This window comes from Lichenostomus cassidix, chromosome 1Aa (assembly GCF_008360975.1).
Source record: "Lichenostomus cassidix isolate B80296 chromosome 1Aa, HeHo_3.0, whole genome shotgun sequence".
In the NCBI taxonomy this organism is placed as follows: domain Eukaryota; kingdom Metazoa; phylum Chordata; class Aves; order Passeriformes; family Meliphagidae; genus Lichenostomus; species Lichenostomus cassidix.
Window position 1 is genome coordinate 42,515,859 of NC_139480.1, and position 7,959 is coordinate 42,523,817.

Below are 7,959 nucleotides of genomic sequence, written 5' to 3' on the forward strand. Positions count from 1 at the left end.
GTGATGAAATGGAGTGTATCTCATTGATAAAAATCTATTTGTAATAATTATATTCAGTAGTACTTCTACTGTCCCTCAGGGAATGGTCCCTGTACTGGGACCAACCCTATGAAAATATCATTATCAACAACATAGACAGCAGGATTGAGTGCACCTTCAGCAAGTTTGCAGATGACACCAAAGCTGAGTGGCGCAGTTGATTCACTGGAAGATAAGGATGCCTTTTCCTCCAGAAGAACTCTGACAGGATTGGGAAAAGGACCCATGCAAACCTCTTGAAGTTCAACAAGGCCAAATGCAAGGAACCACATGTGGGCTGGGCAATCCCCAGTATCAATACAGACTGGGAGATGAATGGATTGAGAGCATCCCTATGGAGAAGGACTCGGGGGTACCAGCAGATGGAATATCCTACATGAGATGTCAGTGTACTCTTGCAGCCCAGAAAGCCAAGTACGTCCTGGGCTGCATCAAAAGTAATGTAGCCACTAGGCTGAGAGAGGGGATTCTACTCCTCTTCTGTGGTCCCATGAGATCCTACCTGTAGTACTGCATCCAGCTCTGGGATCCCCAGCACAAGAAAGATGTAGATCTGTTAAAAAGGGTCCAGAGAAGGGTCAGGAAAATTTTCAGAGGAGTGGAACACCTCTCCTATAAAGAAAAGCTGAAAGAGTTGGGGTTGTTCATCCTAGAGAAGAGAAGGCTCTGAGGAGACCTCATAGCAGCCTTTCAACACATAAAGCCTCATAAGAAACATAGAGATGTTTTACCAAGGCTGATAGTGATAGTAAAAGGGGCAAAAGTTTTAAACCAAAAGAGCGTAGCTTTAGTTTGGATATAAGAAAGAAATAGTTTCATGGTAACAGTGGTGAGGCACTGGAACAGGTTGCCCACAGAAGTTGTGGATGCCCCATATGGAAATGTTCAAGGCCAGTTTGGATGGGGCTTTGAGAAATCTGATCTGGTGAAAGAAAACCATGTCTATGGGGTTAGACTAGATGAACTTTAAAGGTCTCTACCAACCCAAACCGTTCTGTGATTCCATGATTCTGTGATTCAATTACTAAAAATTGTTTCAGGATCTCAATCCCTGGTGTGACACGTCAGGCTTCTATATCTGATCAAGTGTTCCACAAGAAGGAATTCTTTACCAAATAACACACTAGTAATTTGTCAACTATTACTAGTAAAATTCAGTTCATCTCTGCACCCAGCCATGTCGGAACAAGATTTCTAGGAATTTTCTTTCATTTCTTATATTTATTCATTTTCCTATATCTATGTTAGAAATTTAAATAATGTCAGCCTGACATGAAGAGCTTTGATTAAAAAAGGAACAGCTAGAACAGATTTATTCCGTATCTTACTCTACTCAATATTTTCTACTGAAACATTTCTTTCTTCAGTCATCATAGTTTAAATCTTCAGCAACTCCACTTTTTATCAATAATCTCGCTGGAAACGTTATTGCTGCAGAACTTCCTGTTGACATCATATTAGGAAGCAAAGGGAGTGTCACAGAGGAATATGCTCTCATATTTTTGGTATCACCTTTCTCCTTTTAATTTCCGCTCTATTTGTATGGGAGGAAGGGGAGAGTCCAGAACCCAGTGTCTGAAACACTTACTAGACTATCTTCCTGTCATTCTTTGCTGATACAAGATTCTTCCCTTCATGCCATCAGCTAGTGTTTGCCAAGTCATCAAAGACCCAAACAGACAAGCATTCTTCTCAGGAAGACTCATATCTCATGATTGCAAAGGCTTGTTTCATGCATAGCCAAAACAGTCATTTTCAAGGCCTTCCATGCAGTTCTATCAAATGGTAACACCCAAACTACTTTCCTTCCTTGGAATTTCACAGCCTTCAGTCATACACAGATTTTTGTGAGAAAGCAGTTTGTTCTGTGAGCATCCTACACAATTATTGCATCATATAGTTTGTCCAGAAACAGAGTAAAATTGTAGCTCCAAAATGTCACAATCTTTGTAGACAGCTGAAAAAAAGCCTTTAAAATGTGCAGGAAAACTTAGTTATTGGCTTTGTTATAAAATTCAGCTCCACAGGAGTAAAGGGTTGTGAGAGCTTGTCTTTGTGCAGACTTTTGAACATAAAAGTGTTGAAAGTTATTTTGTGTATATATATATATATATATATATATATATGAATATATGGGATGGCCAGGTAGATGAACACTGGACAGGAGCCTGTAGAACTGAGAAGCTGCTCTCTGAATTTACAGTGCAATAGCAGTTTGTTACACAAGAGAGGATTTCAGCAATATCCATTGGCAATTCTTTTCTTGTTTGTGTTCCAATTCGAGTCTGTATATGACATGTTTGAAAGCACACACACAAACATGTATATGCATGTCCGGGCATTTCCTTCTGCTGTTTTCTAAATCTATCTTTCCAAACAGAAGCAATATTAAAATGGACATGATATTTGGAGACTGTGAAATTTAGTAATTTAGACTGAACAATATTCCAAGAATTTTTAAATTACTTTCAAACATTTCTTTTTAAATTCATAAATTCAAACCTAAATTCAACTCAGAACACAAGAAGACATGGAAATACACAATTACAATTGTGCATATTTCTAATATTTTCTCACATAACTAGAGGGAAGGTGAACGTATTTCAAAATCAATATAGTTACATTTACTTTTACTAGTTCCATAGTACTTCATCATTACCATAATAATAATAATAAAATTATAACAATAATAATAACAACAATAATAATAATAATAATAATAATAATCTAGTCCTTGAAGTGTAGCTTCCCTGCCTGTTTTCTAGCAACTTTCTACTAATCATACTAAATCTTTCTTGGAAAAAAAAAATCTATAGCAATCTTTCTTTCAGAGTTACATTATTTTAATTCCTGTCAATATCATATTTAAAAGATAAGAGCCAGTTACTCTTTGGAAGGGTTAGTGTTTCAGAAGTTAACTTCTAGCAAGGCTACTTCCCTTCTTATCAGTTATTACATAGCCAAAAAAATTCCTTAATACATTTCTAATTTTATTTTCAAATCAAAAAGTAAGTTTAATGTGGTAATTCCTGTAAAAGGAATCCTTTTCTAATATTGGGAAATTTAATGTATAAGAGAAGAGTAAAAGCTCCTGGTTTGCATCACTCCTACACATCTGATAGAAAATCCCCATCCATGACTCACATGTGGTACAACACAAGCAATTAGCCCACATGGTTACTGTGAATCTTCACTTTCAGCACCAAAGGAAGTATGGGGCTTTCCAGATCACTGCTGCAATGCAAGCAACCTTTTAGAGTGATGAACTAGTTTTTCTGTCAATTCACTTGTGACAAATTTTAGACAGCACAGAGATCACAGACAGAAACTTCCTAAGGAGCAAGAGATTCTGGTGACTGACACAAAGCAATGCAACGTGCAGATAGTGTGAGCAAACAGGAAAGGTAAATATGTTAGGAAAAGGATAGGATAGACTGCAGAGAGTTTACAGCTTGCTCAGTCCCCTGTCCACAAACCATTGACGTATTAGAAACCATCACAGCTAAGTTTGTGTCCTCTTACAAATTCCCTGTCGTAAAGTTCTTCCCCTCAGAATTCTCCTCATCGCTGTAAGGGTGTATTTTTACCCACATTTACTTGTGCAAGTTCAAACACATATTCAGTGAAATACCATTTGAGGTATCATAAAGCTGGATGAAAACACTATAATGAATTAATTTCATGAGAAAATACGGATCCCCCAAAACCAGAAGGTGCTGTGCAAGGCTGTTAGCTTCCCAGCCTTCTGTCAAGCACTATGGCATGATGACACTAGATGGGACTATGAGCACCTGTGAGCCTCATGCTAGAGCTGCCTCAGGGACCTGACAACTTTCTGAGGTTGTCATGTGCAGCTTTCCAGAATTCTATACACTTTCCAATGGCAACAAATCCCTGGAATCTCAATCCCTCTTAAGTTTTTTTTTTGGTTTTTTTTTTGTCCTGCTGGTACAGGGAGCATAGCAACCTTGAAAACCCTGACTCATGCCAAGGCTCAGAGTTCTGTCTCTCATGCTCACTGGTCTTGGCTCCTACATGATGCCAGGACCCACAACCTCCTGGCTGTCTTATTGATTTTGCTTTTATAGACAAGCCAAGAGAGGCAGTGCTTGGCTTTCTACTCTCCCTTTCACTACAGACTTGCTAAGCCAGATGATTTGAGAAAGTCTAGATTTCCACATGTTGGCATCTTCATTTTACATTTCAAAATGGATCACTCTCAGTCAGCAGGTATGCACTGTTGAGGTGAGGACAGCTTAGCTTTATCTTCAGGCCCGTCTCTGTAAAGCCACAAGATTCTAAGGGCAAAATTAGCTGCTCTGCTCAACTAATCAAAGCATCTTGTTCTGTGTTAAAGGATCTAGTAGGAAAAGATGCTTCTGACAGAAAATATTACATCTATATCTTTTTGCCAAGAAAAGTTGCACCAAATTATCCTTGATGTGTCTGTCAACCTGGTATTCTATGATTCAATATGTTTTGCTCTTTGTACTGATACTTTAGGGTTGGAGGGCTTTTAGGTGATAATGATGCTATGCCAGTTAATCTCAGCAGATACATGCCTTCTGCACAGTGGTAAGACTTGAGTTACTCCTATCTTCTATTTCAATTTTGTTCAAAGAAAACCCTCAGTATATAAGTGACACTTAACCAACCAAATAAAATGTCGGCTTTAGGCTTCACCACCAAGAAGTTCAGATGACTGCTGAATGATCTTACACCTTGTTCTCCCTGGCACAAAGTTAACTTGCATCTGCAGTGAAGGTTGGATCAGGGCAACAGAGGAATAGCTGTTTCCCAGTTATGTGACTGGGAGCACATGTTGCAGCAGGTTCTCATAATGGGAAAGTCATATTTCCTCATCCCAGTAAATTCACCTGTGAATAGAGTCCTACTGGTATTTTCCATTATCCCTGACGGAGCCAACAGAGAAGACTGTGAGAGAGAAATATATAATTATTCCTTCTTTAAGATTAAGCCAGACAACACTTGCTGTTTCTCAAATAAAACTCAAACCAGAAAGAGCTCTGAAAACTCCAGGAACGTGGACATTTCCAGTAGCCTCATCTGGAGCAAGCCTCACAGATCTGCTGCAAGGTGGCCGGGAGAACTCACCAGGACCACCCTATTGCAGATCACTAAACAAAACCAGTTAGCTCCAAATTTTCCCCTTTTTTCTGAGTGATTTTCTTTCAATGTTCAAAATGGCCTGGTCAGACATCAAAAGAGTAGCAACAGAATCCAAAACAACTCTAAGAGAAGTCAAAGAAAATATTTCTGAGGTTGTTTGCAAGTGCTACTTCTGCACCAGCTCCTCTAGTTATTGTGTTTATTAACTTTAAAATAATATTTTCAATTTTTAAAATTTTGACTTCAGTAAAGATCAACACAAAGAAAGGAAGGAGTGTTTAAACTCTGGGCATGCAAATCACACTACTTTAAAACAGTTACAAAATTTCTTGCAGAGTGAGATAAGATTTTATGCAAATTATATGTTATGCTAAACTGATTGTATTTGCATGTAGATGATAAGCTGAAACACCCCACTGAAATCTGAGCCTGCTTACACACTCACAGCAAGGTCATTTTGATAGCTGAGAACACGCAGTGTCCTACGTGACACATGGAATTTGTTTCAATGGGCACAACATTTTACTCTGACAGAAGGATATTCTCAAAGTAGCATTCCATGACTTTCAGTAGTTTCCTTCTTATACTTTTTTGGTGTTACCATTGCAGAGAAAGCTCATGTATACTCTAATACTCTGTCCAACACAAGTTCAGTGCTTTCTAGAACTGCAGCTTGCCTGGTCAGGACTGGACATTTGTCCTCATTGAACCCAATTACAGCTGTGACCAGACCTTGGCTGGAACAATAACATCAGGGAAAGGACCACCCATGGGCTATAATACATATCAAATGCTTCTGCATCCCAGGGAGCAAGGAACAACTTGCTCATGCAGAAAACATGCCTCCTTCTCTGCCTGTGACATCCCAGCACAGACCACCAAAGACTTCCTACTATCAGTCTTTTAGAAAAGGTGAAGGGCAGTGGTTCCTGCTGACTGGGAAGGGAGAGGAAAAGATGAAGGAAACACTGATCTGAACTACAGGCAGGACTTAATCAATGCTAGACAGTGTGAAGTATGGAAAATATGTCTCAACACAACAGCAAGACAGAACACACAGTAATTAGTTCATGCAAACTAAAGCAAAATTCCCCACCTTCTCAGAAGGACTTTGCTTAAGACAGCCCTGACCTAACAAAAAGGTCACTTGTGAGACACACTGCTTATGCAGTAAAAATTTCAAGGATCCTCATGCTGTCCAAGTATGATCAAAATAGATCAACATTGCAAATGCTGTATCCCAAATTGCCATCATTGTTTACATACAATTTTGATATACCCTCGGGAATATAACAAGTTGTAAAAACCATCTTTTTGATGCTAATGATTTCCCAGTTTGATATGAGATGTTATGCTGACACAAGTATCTGTCTTCCTGTTATGTACTAGGCAGAATATTTTGCAAGAAAGGACGCTGCAGCAGTGAGAGTAGCGAATAATTCTTTTGGCCTAGCAGAATCCATTCATTTTGCATTTCCAATAGCCAATACTTGACACTTATGTTGGCTTTCAATTAGTCATTTCAACTAACATAAAGATCCTTTAGATTTTAAAGATGCCATGAAACTCCTGCTGAATACACACATGCATTTTATAACTATCAAGCAAAAGTGTTATAGATGGTTACCCATAAAATACTATGCTCTTTCAAAAAGAATAATTTAATGACTGCTCTGCTAATAAATTCCTTGACTTCTCCCAGTAGAATAGTTCATTTTGCAGTTGGTTTTGATGGGTTTAGCATTACTGTGGCCCTATTTTTCCTCATTTCCTCTTTGTGGAGATATATTTATATTGTTTGCTATTTTCTTACATGTGAAGAATCTGATCTAATAAAATGCTCTTGCATAGACTCTAATATAAGAAAAAAAATATCAAACAAGCATTAGGGACTGCCTTGAGTTTTAACTATAGTACTATTACTAGATTGTGCTTCCCACTGAGACACATGTGAGCTTTGTCGCCTTTCTCCTCTGGCTCCTTTGATGAAGGCCAGCCTACTACTTAATTTGAATTCACTGGAACTTCTGCTACACTTAGTCTTAAGTACATAGCTGTAAACTTGACAGAGTGAAGATTTTGCTCCTAGTATATCTTACCATTAGGACACGAGAAGAATGGCTGATACTATCTGCTGAACCCCAGAGTCCAAGGGAGTGCATGACTGAAGGAGTTACAAGATTACCTACATGATGACCACCCATGTTCAGAGATAATGATGGGATCCTGGCAGCAGAGGACAGAGTGTTTCTGCAGCAACTTTGCAAGGCAAAGATAAGCTATATGGAGCAAGAGATCTAAAACTTTTTTATTGTGAAGTAGCTCTGTGCACACTGAAGACAAAACAAGACAAAAATGCAGTTTAGTGATACAAGTCAAAGGCAAAGTGTTTCCACAGCAAATGGGCAGAGGTAGAAAACATTGCTTGGCATTTTCCAGCTCCACTTCTCCTGCACCATGAGCCTTAAATGAAGTAAGTGCAGGCAAGCGATGGGTCACTGCTTTCCCAGCTGTTCACACAAAAGGACACTTTGCACCTGTTCCCAGTGAATGAAAGTTTGCTTTGTGTAAAAGCAGTTCATCACCCCAGCCTTGGAGCCCGGGGGGTGGTGGAGCAGGCAAAGCCCAGGCATGTTCTGGCTGGAATCAGTGAGCTGCCGAGGAAGAGGAAGGCTGAAGGGCAGGTCTGCTGCAATCAAGTTTTCATAAGCTTTAACGTGTCAACATGCCGCCACCTGAAGTTTGATGTCATAACAAATGCAAACAGCAGGGATAGTCTGCTAAACGTAA